Raw genomic sequence first — 18,289 nt, 5'->3', positions numbered from 1 at the left:
GTCGCTTCGACCCGGCCGGGCGGAAGTGACGCACCGCGAGGGCGCCGAGCGCCCGGAAGTAAGAATAGCGTCTGTAGCAACGCGAGGCGGCTGGGACCTCTGGGTGTACACCACTCTCTCCAGTCCCCGGCCCCCGGCCCTCCGCGCTGTCGCTGGTGAGAGTGTCCCTGACTTTTTCGGTTTGTTGGCCTCTATTACTACGATCTAGTGTTTCTACTGAAAAAAAGTGCGTTGCTCTGTTGCCTCTTACTGGCACCGTCGAGACTCGTTCAGACTGCCGATTGGCTGACGGTCCCGTCAATCTCCCCGCGAAAGCATTAGCCTCAGGCACTTCAGGAAAATGTTACTCCGCGCCTATTAACGCTGAAGTAAAGCGTTATGGAGAAAATCCAAACTATTAGATGGGTTTCGGGGCTTGTAGTTTTTCTTACAGGGAATTATATACAGCCCTCCCTACACATTAGAATTACTTGGGACTTTGGTCCCTCTAGGTTAGGGCCTGCATTGGGCAATTTTTAAAGCGTTTCTCTACCCCTTTTCCACCTCCATGATTCTGAGGTGCAACAGGGTTGACAGCTACTGCTTTTTCGCTTCTTTGGAACAAGACATTGACCAGAGAAAAGATAAGAAACATAAATCAATAAGTAGTTTCTGATCAACATTAGTCTAGTTTAAACTAATTAGACATTTTTTTATTCAACAAATTATTTCACGTTCAATTAAACTAAATGCCTGTCTTTTTAATGATGGAAAAGTAATCAATCTAACTTGCCAATAAAAAGCTGTATGCCTCACACAACTATGAACTACCCAATGACATCAGATAGGGGTCCAGAGATCAAGAACGATTACTGTATCTGTTGCATCCACACGACTCCTCAAACAGAATGCTACGGGCACCAGAGACGTTCAGTTTATTGCAAGGAGAGGCAAGGCAAACCGATCGATCAGGACCGACACTCTTGACCAGAGTGCAGTCTCGAACAGCCAGGGTACATTGTTTTTATAGCCAACCACATCGTATTATTATCACCTGGGAACAGAACAAAGGAATAGTTCCCAGGTGGAAACAGTTCAAACAGGCCCTTGCCCCAATCCAATCAAGCGCTAATCCATCCCTTGATTGATAGGATAAGGCTGTTATCTCTTAACCTACAGAGTTAAAACAATAGATGTTATCTCTTAAGGCTACAGGTTAGCCCTATCCTTACATTTCCCTTTTCTTGTCCGGGAATCAATCCCTTGATTCATCATTAGGAACTAAGCCAACATAGTGGGACCTAATCATAAATTTTTATTTCACCAACTCACCTCTTGACATACTGTACTAACCAATTGATAGTGCATGGGCCGATAGTTAACCCGAGAAGTAGCAATAGCAGTGGCCCAGCTATGGTGGGGAGCAGCAATGTGAGCCAGGCAGACCAAGGGTGATACTAATTATTGCTGGCCTCCCTGGCATGTTCCCTGGCTCTAAGATTGTTCCTTACTAAACTCAGTGTCTCGAATTACTCTGGAATTGTTGGCATGAGACACTACGCACCAACCCTGCCCTTGGAGGTCCCCGTAGGGTTAAAATTGGTCGTGAACCCCAAGTGCACAATGACATCATACATTCGGAGGCCCCAAGTGTGCCCAGTATCTCAGAATGATGAGAAAATAGATGAGCTGGTGTTGGGTTACATTTTCCTTGGGCCGCACATTGGGGGTTCGGGGTTCTAAGGAGAGTAATTAGGGGGTCAAGGTCCCGTCCTGTTAACCAGGGGGCTAGCATCTCACAACCCCATTTGGCACCGTGGTATTAACCCTCTCCTTCCCATTTTTTCTATCTGCATCTTAGCCAATTTTCGCTCTAGTGCCCTATTTCCTCATCCACAATTGTTCTCCCCAATGTTCCTGAGAGCTCTTGCCCAGGTTTGCAACCCCCATTCTTCTTCTACCAGGTCACATAGTTCGAACAAGAAACAAAGCATAGTACTCGAGGCTTTAGATGTTACCACCTTCCCTGTGACAGGGTCACAGGTATGGCCAATAAGACAAGGGGTGCAGTTCTGCACAGTCTCCCAAGCTTATTATACAAACCCAGACAACTGTTATTCCCGCATCAGTCTTATCTTTAAAGGATCCTCTGGGTGCTTTCTGACCTTCCGTCACTGTTCGTTCTCTGGTCCCGTATCAGTCCTGGGTGTTTCCGCCTCCGTGCAGTTTTTCTTAACCTGAAAGTGATGAATCCAGGTTCGGACACCGTCTATCTTCACAGCCGTTGGTGTAGTCGGGATCACGGTGTGCAGTCCTTTCCAGCGTGGCTCCAGGGTTTTAGGTTCATACCTCTTGACCCAAACTAAGTCTCCTGGTTCAAAGGGTGGGGAAGTACAGGAGGATGGGCAAAGGCTTCTTTCAAGGCCTTGGTTATTTCCTTTTGTACAAGATGCAGGGCCAAGAGTGAAGCCAACAAGTGGTCCTGTTCTAGCTGTTCCTTTATGTCGTCCCCTAGCCTCGGCAAGATAGGTGGAGGTCTGCCAAATAAGATTTTGTAAGGGGACAATCCCTTGAGAAATGGAGTACAACGTGCTCGCAAAAGGGCAAAAGGCAAAACATTTTGCCAATTTTCGCCAGTCTCAAGGGACAATTTGGTTAAGGTCTCCTTTAGAGTCTGATTCATCCTTTCGACTTGACCCGAGCTCTGGGGTCTATAATGCACAATGTAATTTCCAATTTATTCCCAATGCTCTGGCTAGACCCTGCGATACCTGTGCCCTGAAGGCTGGGCCATTGTCCAATCCTATGCTCAGAGGCAGCCTGAATCTAGGAATTAGTTCATTTAATAATTTTTTTAACTGTCACCTGAGCCATTTCTGATTTAGTGGGGAACACCTCAACCCACCCGGAAAAGGTGTCCACAAAAACAAGCAGATATTTGTCTCTGTATTTCCCTGGTTTAATTTCAGTAAAATCCACTTCCCAAAACCGGCCTGGCTCAGTTCCTCTATCTCTTTTAGCTTCTGAAACCTTATTTGCACCCTGATTTACTTGGGCGCAACTTACACATCTTTCAACCGTCTTCTCAACCTCTTTTCCCAGCCCTTGCACCCAGAACTTTTTCTGCACCAATTCTGCCATCTTTGTTTTTCCCAGAGGAGTCCCTTGGTGGAGGAGCAGACACACCATGCGTCGCCCAAGTACAACAGGTAAGAGTATCTTACCTTCAGGATCCTGAACCCACTTTCATCCTGGTATCATACTTCCTGAATGATCAGGAGTCTCGCAGGTTCCCAGATGGCTGTTAGAAGGTGTAGAATTTCGGCTTTATTTTTGATGTCCTTGCCCTCTGCTGTGAGGAGGCCACGCTCTTGATAGATGGACCGTGTACATGCACAGTTGCAAAGTCATTAGTTGCAAAGACTTGTTTTTACCCAAGTTTCAGGGCTTTAGTTAGCACGATGAGCTCTGCGAGCTGGGCTGAGGTTCCCAGGGGAAGGGTCTGTTGCCATAGAACCTCGCGGTCTGTGGTAACTGCAGCACTGGCATGCCTTTGCCCTTGAAACACAAAACTACTGCCGTCTGAAAACATGTTGATATCAGGATCCTGTAGGGGAACGTCTGTGAGATCAGAGCACAGGGACGAAACTGTCGCTAAGTCTCTGGGCAAGAACGTAGAGGGGGACCTAGTCCTTCGGGCAGCAAAGTAGCTGGGTTTAAGGCTCCGGGGGCACAAAAAATGTATCCGGGGCTGGTCGAGCAGCAATGCCTGATGCTGGGTAATCCGAGCATTTGATAGCCACTGTTCTGGGGGAGCCCGCAGTAAGGCCTCCACTTCATGGGGCCCCGTAACAGACAACGTCTGTCCCAGGGTTAGTTTATCTGCGTCTTTTACTAGTAGCATGGTGGCAGCAATCTGTCGAACACACGTGGGCCACCGGGAAGCAACTGGGTCTAGCCTTTTGGCTAAATAGTGCCTGGGACCTTGGCGCCAACCAGTGGCCTGAGTCAGAACTCCCTTGGCTACCCCCCCTTTCTCGGCTACAAACAGATGGAATGGCTTAGTGGGATCTGGAAGGTCCAAGGCTGGTGGGGTCAGGAGAGTCTCTCAAAGCTTGGAAGGCTTTAGTTTGAGTCTCCCCCCATGTGAGGGACTCCGGAGACCCCTTGAGAGTGGCATACAAAGGGGCTGCCAGATCAGCAAAGCCAGGTATCCATAGTCTGCAGTAGCCTGCTGCCCCCAGGAACTCGTGAACTTGTTTGCAAGTTTTAGTATGAGAAATGGAGTCACCGAGATAGCACGTACCTTTTTAATGTTGTAACCTAAATGAGTGACCGCAGTGAGACAGATCTGCATTTTGGCTGATACTCAGTATCCCAGTTTTTGCAGAAGACTCAAGAGTTCCTTGGTGGCACTCAGGCATTCTGAATTAGAAGGGGCCACCAGCAAGATCTCAACATACTGCAACAGAGTTACCTGCGGTTTGGAGATTTGAAATGGTTCTAAATCCTGGTGCAGGGCTTCATTAAGAAGAGTAGTGGAGTTTTTTGAATCCCTGGGGAAGTCACCTCCAGGTGAACTGTCCGGCTTTTCCCTCTTCAGGATTGGTCCATTCAAATGCAAACAGTGGCTGGCTCTGTGGGGCCAGCAGGATGGCAAAGAAGGAGTCTTTTAAGTCCAGAACTGTATAATACACCTGAGAAGGGGGAAGCAGACTAAGGAGATTATACGGGTTGGGTACAGTGGGATGAATATCCACTACTATGGAGTTTACTGATCTCAGGTCATGGACTGGCTGAAAATCGGAGGAGTTAGACAGGGAGAAGTGAAGTATTCCATGACGACTTGCGTGGAGTCAGAATGCCCGAGTTGTGCAAACGCTTGATGTGAACAGAGATTCCCCGCCTAGCCTCCCGGAACATAGGATATTGTTTCAGTCTTACCGGAAGCGCAGACGCCTTAAGTTCCACAGCTATCGGGGCTTGATGAATCACTAGTCCAGGTGGATTGATCTCGGCCCATACCTGGGGAAAGTCTGCCTGAAGACTTTCAAGCAGGGGATCGACTGTGTGAACATTTTCATTGGGCACCGGGGTAAATAGGCCCTCTTCCCCAAGTGGCACAGTCACCATTACTATTGTTGGGCCATCCTGGCCGACTTTAACATGCATACCCCCTTCAGTGAATCTCAAAGAGGCAGTTAGTTTATATAATAGGTCTCTACCCAGTAATCCAGGGTAGAGGCATTCAGGCATGATTAGGAAAGAATGTGTAACAGTTTTACGGCCTAAATCTACTTGTCGTTCAGTGGTTCATTTACAAGTTTGGGACCCAGTCACTCCTTGCACTAGGATTGCTCCTCGCCTGGTGGGGCCAGGATCTTGTTTTAGAACGGAAAAGTTTGCCCCAGTGTCCACCAAGAAGGTCTTCGGCTGGTCCCCTATATTAACAGTAACCAATGGCTCAGAAGGGGCCACCAAGCCGCAGCCCTGTCAGTTGGAATCAGCTTCCATTACAGACACCTGGGGTGGCCGAGTTTTACGCAAGGCTATTGGGGCAATCCTTTTTCCAGTGTCCCTCTCGCTTGCAATATGCACATCGGTTTTTTCCTAGTGGCACTCTAACCCTGCGTCTTTTTTCTTTTTCCCCAGACCAGAATTCTTTGGGTGTTTGGGGTCCCCTTCCCTCGCAGGCATCCAGGACGGCCGCTACCACCCTAGTCAATTTTTCTGTCCGTCTCTCTTCCCGAGAATCCCTATTGTTAAAAACTTTTTGGGCTATTTCAACTAACTCAGATAAATTTTTTCCCTTCAAACCCATCTAATCTTTGCAATTTCTTCCGAATGTCTGGGGCTGCCTGTGAGCCAAAGGCCAGATTTAATGCCCTTCTATTTTCAGGTGCCTCAGGGTCAATAGGGGTAAAGGTACGGTACGCTTCCATGAGCCTTTCTAAGAAGGCTGAGGGGCTCTCCTCAGTCCCTTGAACTACTTCAGTTACCTTAGACTTGTTTGTGGGCCGGCGGGCAGCCGCTCGGAGACCTCCCAGTAGAGTCTGGCGAAATAGGGTCAAGGATTGCCTACCGTGAGGAGTGTTTGGATCCCAATCTTCAGGGTGCGAGGAAAGAAAGACTTCCTTGAGTAAGGCGGGATCCTCGGTGGGATGCCCGTTTGGCCCCATCACCAATTTCCAGGCCTCACGTACAGATCTTATCCCATTCCTCGGTAGTGAAGAGAGCCTGCAAGAGCTGGCAGTCATCCCAGGTTGGCTGATGGGTCACAAATATAGTTTCAAGGAGAGAAATTAATGCTTGGGGTTTTTCTGAGAACGGGGTGGGGGGGGGGGGTTTGAAGCTTCCAGTTATAAAGGCCGCTAGTGGAAAAGGATACATAAATCATAAAGGGTCGGACATCACCCTGCAGGGGTGGCCCTGGCCGAAGGAGTAAGGCAGCGAGAGGGGGATGGAAGGAGGTTCCTGACTGGGTGTGAGACAGGCTCAGGGGAGTGTCCCGACTTGGGCTTGCCTCGTATTCTCTGCGCGAGAACTATAGGGCCATTTACAAGTTTCTTCTTCCTCCGGTGCAGATGGTAAAGGGGGCGGCCGCTTAGTCCCATCAAAATTCTTATCAGGTGGACGGCCTATAAGTGGCAAAACCTGTGCTTTAGGGAGGTGAGGGGGAAGGAAAGGTTTTAGCCAATCTGGAGGGTTTTCAGTGAGGGTTCTCCATGCCTCAATGTATGGGATTTGATCTTTTCGTGCCTAGAATAGACAATAGCATGAACCTTATGTACCAGAGTAAGGTCAAAGGACCCCTGAGGAGGCCATTCAACCTGAAAGCTGGTCCATTCCACCTCGCAGAGTTCGAAGGACTGGCTTCTTGACATGGAAGCCGAGAATTGAGGCAGCTTTCCATAGTCCTGGAAATGGGCTAGTATGAGATTCTGAGAGGTGGGGGTACTCTGATTTTGACCCATGACAAAGATAGGCAGAACCAAGAAGGATGCCCAGACAATCAACAGAAAGAAAACAATTAGGCAAAACTAAGTAGGATGCACAACCAACAGAAAGAAAATAATTAGGCAAAACCAAGTAGGATGCACAATCAACAGAAAGAAAATAATTAAGACATGAACAGAACACATGTTCGAGATCTCGAAGCCAGTGGGCCGCGGCAGCCACATAAAAATAGGATCTTTTCTAACAAAAACCAAGCCAAATGGGATCCACCGGCATCCCTGTAGGAACCCTGACTCTGGGTCTATAGCCATGTCCAGCAGACCCTTCTTGAGTCATTCAAATGGTGCGCCCCAATCCTTACCTCTCCCAATCCTGAGCCTCCTGCCAGGGGTCAGTGGAGCAATCCGAGGAAAGGGCCCTCTTTCAGACCTTTAACTTTCCTGGCCAACGCACCAAATGTTGTATCCACACGACTCCTGAAACAGAATGCTACAGGCACCAGTGACAGTCACAACAAAGTTTATTGCAATGAGAGGCAAGGCAAACCGATCGATCAGGACGATGCTCTTGACCAGAGTGCGGTCTCGAACAGCCAGGGTACATTGTTTTTATAGCCGACCACATCGTATTATTATCACCTGGGAACAGAACACAGGACTAGTTCCCAGGTGGAAACAGTTCAAACAGGCCCTTGCCCCAATCCAATCAAGGGCTAATCCATCCCTTGATTGATAGGATAAGGCTGTTATCTCTTAACCTATAGTGTTAAAACAAAGATGTTATCTCTTAAGGCTACAGTTAGCCCTATCCTTACAGTATCTTTAAAAAAATAAGAAAGTAAGGAAGGAAGGGAAAAAGACCCAGTGGAATTTAGGCAGCTTTGAAAAAAGGATCAAACCTAGTCCATGTTGGATTTCTAGTAGTATGAAGACTTTGGTCCCTGTACCCACGGGGTCTTACCTGTGCACGAAGTGAGAAAGTAAACAAGTGTTTGCGGTTCGGGTTATTAGAATAGTTTGCCTGGTCAGGAAAGGAGTAACTGGCTCCAATAGAATTCAGATTTTACTAGGTGAAGCAGAAGCCTAAGGACTGTGTTTGGGGGCCTGAGATAAGGAAACTGAAGGACTCCATAAAAATCTGCTTTTTGCTTATTTTCTGCTTCTATTCTTGTTAGGACCTGCATCCCATCCCATTTTACATATGCTTTGTAATGCAAATAGCATATGTACTCCTTGTAAGGGACTAGGAGTTAAGGATTTCTCTAGTATTGATAACTACTAAGGAAGGACCGAGTGAGAATGACTGGGAGAGGCTATGATATACGTATTCCAGACCACCAGAGCTAAACATCTGAACACCAACACCCCCTAGCTCCAAGGAATAACACCTGAGACCTTGTCTTGTTCTAACTAGTTCCTGGATGCCTGAGAGTGTAGCAAGATTCTCGCACAGAGAGACAGGACACAGGCTTTTCTGTCCGGGAAGCAACTTTGTCATGCCAGCATGAGCTCAGTGGGTTCTTACCTCAAAAACTGAGCCCCAAGCGCAGCAGGGTATAGCCTTTTATGCAATTTCTACTTGTCTCCCATATGGGGTGACATATAGTCTGATTGGACACAGTCCAAGTTACATAGTCATGTCACAGTTATGTACATGTGTATAGGAGTTGATGGGGCCACGTTGCCTTACTTTGTTCTGAGGAGGCCTCCACCACATCCCTTAGGGAGGGGCTCTACCACAAGAGGACACATACACCAGATCATACGTAATCTCCAGTAAAACCCCCAGACCCCAAACAAAGACAAGATTCATACTCCTTTCCTTTCTGAGTTTCCTGGTATCTCCTATGCAGATACTCCATCTGTTTCTGCTCTCTTTATATCCTCATAAACTCTGCTCTCACCCCCTGCTAGCTCAGAGTTTGATTTCCATCCTTCGAGAAGCCAAGGATCCTCTTGGCTGGTCCTGAGGGAAAACTCTGGGGTCCTACTGGCATCAGACCCACCTGCTGAAATGTATTGTGTGAGATAATGACACTGATTCTCCCACCTTCCTCCTTTGGCTGCTCTTCTATTGGCAAGCCTTGCATTCAGAGAACCACTAAATGACAAGCAATGGTTCTTCTAGCCTAAAGCTTGTAAACTAGAGTTTCACAGGCTGTATTTAGTCAACAGATAAGCTTTGTTTTGGGCAGTATTGGCTGTCCTTTGTGGTTAAAAACAAAATCCAACATTTAAAATAGGATATTTGACATAAAAATGCAGATTATCAACTTCTCTTGAAAATGTTGAAACTCTAGCATCTTCATATTCTTATATTCTGTGGTCATGTTGACTAGGGCTGAGTTGTGCTTCCTCTTTTAGTTCTGTTTACTGTAATCCCCACTAATACCAGTTCCCTCACACTAATTGAGTTTCGTTTGGGTGTCGTCACCTGTGTGTCCTACTACGACAAATCAATCGCTGATTGTAAATGAACATTGTTGGTTGCCTACCCAGAATCCATCCCCCCCCTCACTTTCTTAATAGAACACAAGCAGGATTTTATTCAAGTATCCATTTAGCCCCCTTCATTCCCTATGTTTTAGAGAAAGCTAACTTCACTTTCATCTCCAAAGATTGTCTTAATATAAACAGTCTCATTCCCCATGCAAAGTCCTAGTCTTTTTTTTTTAATTATTTTTAAATTTTTTTAATGTTTATTTATTTTTGAGACAGAGAGAGACAGAGCATGAATGGGGGAAGGGTCAGAGAGAGAGGGAGACACAGAATCGGAAGCAGGCTCCAGGCTCTGAGCTGTCAGCACAGAGCCTGACGCGGGGCTCGAACTCGTGAACCACGAGATCATGACCTGAGCCGAAGTCGGACACTTAACCGACTGAGCCACCCAGGCGCCCCAACAAAGTCCTAGTCTTAACAGTGGACAGTTTAATCAGGGTTAATTGCTTAGACTACTACAACCAAAGCAGTTTACTTCTGATTTTTTTTGTGTGAGAACTGAAACTGCTGGAGCCTTCTTGCCAACAAGCTTAATAATGAAGCCAACACAGAGGTGGGAAGATCTAAGAGAATCTCAGAGAAATGGTGAGGACACTCCTCACTTCAACCCACACTTCGGAGAAAAACTGAGAAGAGGGCACATCTTTGTAGAACCTTTCAATTCTAATCATGTAGATAACATATCCTCCAGCTACTGGTAAACTACTTTTTCTGAAAGTCCCAGTCAGCCATCTGACACCTTGAGAATAAGACTTTTTACTTTACATCTGAAGTAGATGCCCTGATTCAAACAGGTAGCCTCACCATAAAGAATTGGGGATATGCAATAGATAAAGTGGAGGATGGCAGAGACCTCTCTCAAAGAACATATTCCCTATTTATAACCAGCAACCTCCTAATCAACATCTTAATCGAGAGGGAAAAGAATAGTCCTAGAAGAAGAAGTTTGGCCCTCATGAACAGTAGACCAGCATTTGCTATTCTGTCCTATGGCCTGTCTTTGTTAACTACACAATTCTGCCACGAGGTGGCAGCAGGTGACATGCTTTCATCCCCAGTTTCTCTCCTAAAGCTTCACTGCCGAGTACCCTACTGTATTACTCTTTGGTCACATCTTCAATTTCACTCTTAGAAACCTGGCCAACTACTTACGGTGAGCTTAATGCTCTCCTAAAGGACAAAATTAAGATGCTTAGGATTTTTTAGTTACCATTTGTCTATGCTCCCTGCAAATGCTCCACTAGAAAATTATTATTTTATCTCTATGCATTCAAATATTCCATGAACTCTAGATTGGGCTATTTGTGTGCTAAACATAATTCCTTTACTTATCCTTACTTTTAGTCAAGTATTTTATCTAGTGTGACATCACTTGTCAACTATAAGCATATAGGTTCCATGGCCCCTGGTCTAGACTTAGTGAATCAGAATCTCCAGAGGAAAATTCTCTGGAAATGCAAGTTCTTACTTTTGTTAACTATGCCCCCCTTAGGGACACATTTGAGAACACTGCCCCAAGTGAGGCTATCCAGCCCTGCCTGACTGAAGAGTGTTCTGCAGAAAAGAGTTCCCTCCTCTTGTCCTCAGCTTTCCCCTCCCTCATAGACATTCAGCATTGCCACGTCTTTCTTCTTCCCCACACTTCTGTCTTCTCCCCAGATCACCGAACCTACTATGTTATGCGCTCTTTGTACGATTTCTGCAGATCATGCTTGTGGCTTTAGTCCAGGGAGCCAGCAATCTTGAGAGCTGATATAGTCACAAATTTTCAGAGAAGCCACCCTTCACTTTATACTCTCCTAAAAAGCTACATTGTGTCTGTTACAGTCACATAATTGGTCTTCTACGTTTCTATGCCATGTGACATTCTATGTTTACATTACTCATATTTTTATAATTTTGATCTCTACTATGTCGACAGCACACCACAGCATCCACTGGATGACCAAAGGATAGGGATAAGCAGTGCTGGAGGTCCAAAACTATGACTTCAAAGAATGTCACTTTGGAGTCTTGCTAAGAGACACAGAGGTCTGGGCCTCTTGCAAATGGATGTGGAGTCTTGCTGAAAGGTGGTCCTATTCCCAGCACACAGGCACTCTCTTGATCCCTCAGATGGTGATTCGTTAAGAGATTATTGTATTTTACTCCAAAGTTATGGGCTGTTTTTACCCTTGCAGAGGGGAGGATGGAAGAAGTGTCCATTACCCAATACTTTTTTTTTTCTTTTTTAATTTATTTTGAGAGCACAAGAAAGAGAGCACGAGCAGGGCAGGTGCAGAGAGAGAGGGAGAGAGAGAATCCCAAACAGGATTCTAGGCAGCGCAGAGCCCAACAAGAAGCTCAATCCCACGAACTGTGAGATCATGACCTGAACTGAAATCGAGATTCAGACGCTCAACGGACTGAGCCACTCAGGCTCCCCTTTTATTTACTTATTTATTTTTATTACCAACACTTTTCAACAACCCAGTGCTATGGACTGAATTGTGTCCCCCCAAAACTCATGCGATCCCCAACCCAATGTTGTTGCAGGATTTTTTTACCACCATACCCAGGATTCATTGCTCCCACTTCGAAGAATGAAGTAGTGGACACAAAATGAGCAGCAGGCAAAAGGTTATTAGCATACCTCCTTTTCTATTGTCCTTTCTTATTGCTTTCTGGAGAAACTTCAATCTGCTGTTCCTCAGCTTTATCCATTCTGCTATTTCACCTGTTTTCCATACCTAATATTTCTCAATTCCATTTTTGTTTACATTTTCTTCTTCTTTGATATTAACATCTTCTCTTATCTCTTTTAGTATGTTTACTAAAAGTAGTATGTTTACTTTAAAATTGCTGGTCTATTTGCTCTGTTACCTTGTGATAGAATTTATAATCCAGCATATTCCTTGTGGTTTCTTTTGGTTGTTTTTGTTTTTTTTGTTTTTTGATGTTTAATTTATTTTTTAGAGAGAGTGAGTAAGTACAAGAGGAATAGACAGACAGGATCAGAGGATCTGCGCTGACAGCAGAGAGCCCAATGTGGGGCTTGAACTCACAAACCGTGAGATCATGACCTGAGCTGAAGTCAGAAACTTAACCAACTGAGCCACCCAGAAGCCCGTGCTTTCTTTTGAAATAGTTATTCTTCTGGGGCGCCTGGGTGGCTCAGTTGGCTAAGCTTCCGACTTCAACTCAGGTCATGATGTCACAGTTCATGGGTTCAACCCCGCATCAGGGCTCGGATTCTGTGTCTCCCTCTCTCTCTGCCCCATCCCCACTCATGCTCTATCTCTCTCTGTCTTAAAAATAAATAAAACATTTAAAAAAATTGAAATAGTTATTCTTCTCCAATGTCATGTTATTTTCACCTGTGGGCTTATTTTCCCCTGTGTATGTATCAGGCAACATACCAGGGAGAAGGACAGTCCTCATGTCAGCTCCTGGTTACCGTGAAATGAGTGGAGAGCCCTGGCACCAAATACGTCTGAGCTAATCACATTCACTTTTCAAAATAATTTCTCAGGTCAAAGCTCCAACTTTTCCTCCCAGGGTGAAAAGCATTTGGGAGAGATACTTTCAAAACTGTTGCTCAGTGGTCCTGGAGTTTGGAAGGGGACGGGTGGGAAAGTAATTGCTCAGAGGGAGTCAATCCCATCTATTTCCTCCTCACACACAGAAGACTCTGGCCCCACTGTGTAATCTTGACATCTGGGCCAGAGCCCCGAGTCCCCACAGGGAGAGGTACAGGCCAGCTGTGGGGCTAGTTCAGTGTCTTGTCAGGAACCACAGCAGAACCTACAGCCAGCCCATCTCCACTTCCCCTGCCTCCAGCTGCTTTCCATTCTCCAACATTCAGTTGCTCTTACCTCCTCACCCACTCATCCCTTATACCGACTTTGCCTTTATTCTATTTGCTCTTGAACTTTCTCCAGTCTGGCTTCTACCCCCAACACTCTACTGAGAGACTGCTGTCTTCAGCATCATAGTAGACTCCAGCCTTTTTGCTAATCCATGTTGTGTCCTCATCTTTAACACGTTGACACAATTAATTAATCCCTCCTTGAAGAACCTTCTCTTGGTTTCAATGATGCCATCACAGCATCCAACTTTTCTTCCTGCCTCACAGACTCTTCTTCTCAGGCTCATTTGATTGCTTCCTATACTACCACCTAACGGCTGTCAGATGGCCCTGAGCACTCAGTTGGCCATAGAAGGTAGATGGTGAAGGGGAGCCTGCCAGTAATTTTCATTCAATTTATAGCGATTAGAGTGGTCTTTTAAAAGCACATTTTTTAAAATATGAAATGTATTGTCAAATTGGTTTCCATACAACACCCAGTGCTCATCCCAACAGGTGCCCTCCTCCATACGCATCACCCACCCTCCCCCTAAAAGCACAAATTGAATAATGCTATCTCCTGGCTTCCCATTGCACTTGGAGTAAAATCGAATCATGTGGTTATGGCTTATAAGATTTGCATGGCCTGCTTACTCTCCCCACATACTCATTAAGCTCCGACTCTGTCCAGGCTCAGAGCTTTCTATTTTATTTTATTTTTTAAGTTTACTTATTTATTTTGAGAGAGAGGGAGAAAACACAAGTAGGGGAGGGGCAGAAGGAGAGGAAGAGAGAGAATCCCAAGCAGGCTCCTTGCTGTCAGTTATTTACCTCTCCTGGGATCATGACCTGAGCCAAAATCAAGAGTCAGACTTTTAACTGACTGAGCCACCCAAGGGGCCCCAGACCTTTCTATTTTAATTACTGCTATCTCTCTGGAACTTACGGTAGTGCCTGACAAATAGTAGATATTTGTAGTAAGCTGAATAATGGCCCCCAAAGATATCCACATTCTAATACCTGGAACCTGTAACTATGTTACTTTATGTGGCAAAGAGACTTGGCAGATGTAATTAACTTAAGGACCTTCAGATGAGGAGATAAGAATGTTTGTGTGCCCCCAAAATTCATATGTTGAAACCCTAATCCCCCAAAGTGATGGTATTAGGAGGTGAGGCCTTTGGGAGGTGATTAGGTCATGAGGGCAGAGGGATTAGTGTCCTTACAAAAGAGACTCCAGAGAGCTGGCTTGCCCTTCTGCCATCTGAAGTTACAGTAAGAAGATGGCTATCAATGAGGAAGCTGGTCCTCACGAGACACCAAATTTGCCAACACCATGATCTTGGACTTCCCAGACTCCAGAACAGTGAGGGATGTGTTTGTTATTCATAAACCACCAGTCTATGACAGTTTGTTACAGCAGCCCCAATGGACTAAAACAGGGAGAGTATCCTGGAATACCCTGGTGAGCTCTGAATGTAATCACAAGGGCTCTTAATAAGAGGGAGGCAGGAAGATTAAAGGAGGAAGAAAATGATGCGCTGATGGAAGAAGGGAAGAAAAGGCGATGTGATACATGGCCATGAGCCAAGAATGTGGGCAGCCTCTAGAATCTGGAAAAGATCAGGAAGCAGATTCTTCCCTGAAGCCTCCAGAAAGAACCAGCTCTGCTGACATCTTGATTTTTGTCCATAAGACAGACTTCTGACCTTCAGAATTGTAAGAGATTACATTTGTGTTTGTTTCAGATTTGTGGTAATGTGTTACAATAGCAATAGGAAACTAACCTAGTGCAGAAAGTATGGGTCAGAGGGTTGAATGAATTTAAAATATCATTGCTTTAGGGGCACCTGGGTGGCTCAGTCAGTTGAGTGTCCGACTTCAGCTCAGGTCATGATCTCACAGCTTGTGAGTTTGAGCCCTGCATTGGGCTCTGTGCTGACCGCTCAGAGCCTGGAGCCTGCTTCAGATTCTGTGTCTCCCTCTCTCTCTCTGCCCTCCTCCGCTCATGCTGTGTCTCTCTCTGTCTCAAAAATAAATAAACATTAAAATATCATTGCTTTATATGTATGTCCAAATACGGTATCTCTGAGCCACCCCTCTCCAACGCAGAAACAGTCCCAGTAGGAGTGTCCTCTGGTTATTTTGGGGAATGAGTTCCCAACTACGGTTGTTCCTATGCCCCCATTAGTGAAAAGCGATGGGGAAAATGATGGAGACCTGACTTCACTACAAACAGTCTGTTCTATTTCTGACTCTGATCAGAGTGTCTCTTCCCAGGTTAGTGGGTAGGATGAGACACATGCCATCCTGTTCCCTTTTGTTTTCCCTTGTCTTTGTTCACCCTGCCTCCAACCCAAATGTTTTCCTCTAGTTCCAAAATAAAAGCCTCAGCATTGCAATGATGCAAATACACGATGGTGGGAAATTGCAGTGAGGTCACTGCTGGCCTCAAACAGTCAAAGACGTCCTGTTACACACACACATACACACACACACACACACACACACACACACACTCCCCACAGATTGAGAGAGAGAGAAAGAGATGGGAACACAATAAAGATATTCATAACTGTTTAATTTGGCTTAGACTTTTTACTTTCAGTAAATTTTGATTTTCTTTTTACTTGACTGTACTTGTAAATTTTTCACAATGAGCATAAATTATTTGTAAAATAAGTAAACTTTGGGGTGCATGGGTGGCTCAGTTGATTAAGTGTCAGACTTTGGCTCAGGTCATGATCTCATGGTTCGTGAGTTTGAGCTCGCATCAGGCTCTGTGCTGACAGCTCAGAGCCTGGAGCCTGCTTTGGATTCTGTGTCTCCCTCTCTCTCTGCCCCTCCCCGGCTCACGCTCCCTCTCAAAAATAAATAAACATTTAAAAAACAAATAAAATAAAATAAGTCAACTTTATAACAGAAAATATGTCAATTAGGTACAACCTATTTTTAGAACCATGATGGGGTTGCTACCAAGCCAAGAGTTTGACAAAAATATGAGAGGAATATAAATTGTCAGCACTGCAGCAGAGTCTTAATACAATCAGGTGATGGAAGTTAGTTAGTAATGCAAATTAGGCAACAAAAATTGTTTCTAAGAGGTGTGGACCAGCAAATCCCCAGTACACAGAGTGGCATCATGACCGTAACAGACTGCTTAGCATATACATAAGTGACATGAATCCTCATGGAAGCACCTCCTAGTCCTCAAACCCTGGTATGCATCTGATTCCTAGTCCCGAATTTTTGACCCGGTATCTTCCGCTTCCCTGAGAAGCTAAAACAACCCTCCTCAGTTAGATGAGTGGCTGTTTAGTCCTGGGAAGATTTATAATTAACTACAGAGAAAATGAATTAAATTAAACACATAGTATTAATACTTTCATTTAACTCAAGAGAATCTGTGTGTGTCTACAATGTTTAAGAGAATCTGGCAGTCTGTCATAATTGTAAGTTAAAAGACATAGGAGAATTTGATTCAATGTAGAAACTGCATTGAATGTTACAAGACTTTAGACGCATTCTATACAGGAAGGTATTAGATGTTCAAAAGTTGTTTAAATACTTTGTAAGCTTTTTGCTTATGAAAGTGTTGTGTTTACTGTCAGGTAACTAAAACATGTAAGAAAATCAAACATATTTAAATGTACAAATGTAATTTAAAATCAACAAATTAAAAAGAAAAATTGCTTGTTTACATATAAAACTATCAGATTTATAAACAGAAGAACAGATTTATAAATTAAATTTACAGAGTTAAAAAAAGATAGGTTTTAAGAATTTCCACATTAGGGGCGCCTGGGTGGCGCAGTCGGTTAGGCGTCCGACTTCAGCCAGGTCACGATCTCATGGTCCGGGAGTTCAAGCCCCGCGTCAGGCTCTGGGCTGATGGCTCAGAGCCTGGAGCCTGTTTCCGATTCTGTGTCTCCCTCTCTCTCTGCCCCTCCCCCGTTCATGCTCTGTCTCTCTCTGTCCCCAAAATAAATAAACGTTGGAAAAAAAAATTTAAAAAAATAATAATAATAAAAAAAAAGAATTTCCACATTAATATATTCACCTTATTTTCAATCCATGTAAACTGCAGGTATTTCTTAAAAGGCAGAAAAGCCCCCCCAACATTAAAAAAACACAAACTCTCATTATCATAACTAAATTCTTACAGCAACAATAGAAGAAAATGAAATCTCAGGTTTCAAAAAAGTGGTGTTATGTATATTATATTTAAATCGGAAATTTTAAAAAATGTATGCCAATCACATAAAAACTTAGTTTGACATCCCTCTAGAATTTTTTTTTTTTTTTTTTTAGTTTATTTTGAGAAAGAGAGAGCACACACACAAGTGAGCAGGGTAGGGGCTGAAAGAGGGAGAGAGAGAGAATTCCATACAGGCTTCACACAGTCAGCACAGAGTCTGATGTGGGGCTCGAACTCATGAATCCGAGATCATGACCTGATCTGAAATCAAGGGCTGGACACTCAACCAACTGAGCCACTCAGGCGCCCTGACATCCCTCTAGAAATTTGAATAAATTATCACTCACGAACTCTGGGTCTAAAATAAACTGGACACCAGACATTAAAAATAAGCACAGTTTAAAATCAGACTCATGGCAAAAATACCATATTGTAGTTCTTTAATCAACTATTGCTTGTAGATACCAAGGATCGACTATAGTCCCCACCCGATCAAGGCTACCTCAAAGGATAATACACACAGGTAGTATCCAAACCTACTTACAATCGGTTCCTTCATTTCCTCATTCATTCATTCATTCATTCATTCCAAAAACACCCATTATAAGTAACTGGTGTATGACAAGACTGCTCTAGGTCCACAGGGAACTCATTTTCCAGACAGGTAATCCTCCCCAGGGCAGGAGCTATTGTCAGAGGCTAGGTCATAAATGGCTTTAACTGTCATGCAAATGAGCTTGAACTTTCAGTCTGGTGGAGTGTGTTAAACTGGAGAGAAACCTGATCTGGTTAATGTTTTTAGAAAATTCACTGGGTTAGCCCTCTGGAGGT

The 18,289-nt window shown here is 44.6% G+C and overlaps 1 long non-coding RNA gene across 1 annotated transcript; it reads right to left on the bottom strand.

The window, feature by feature from the left end:
* Positions 1-891: 891 nt before the first annotated feature.
* On the bottom strand, positions 892-12,528 carry LOC147574945 (uncharacterized). The gene is made up of 2 exons (XR_015242906.1): positions 6,062-12,528; positions 892-4,404 (listed from the first exon to the last, which is right to left on the bottom strand). It is a non-coding gene; the product is annotated as an uncharacterized LOC147574945 (long non-coding RNA).
* Positions 12,529-18,289: the final 5,761 nt, after the last annotated feature.

The sequence above is a fragment of the Puma concolor genome, chromosome D4 (assembly GCF_028749965.1).
Source record: "Puma concolor isolate L17-30 chromosome D4, mPumCon1.1.hap2, whole genome shotgun sequence".
NCBI classification, from domain to species: domain Eukaryota; kingdom Metazoa; phylum Chordata; class Mammalia; order Carnivora; family Felidae; genus Puma; species Puma concolor.
This window is presented reverse-complemented; position numbering and strand designations above follow the sequence as displayed.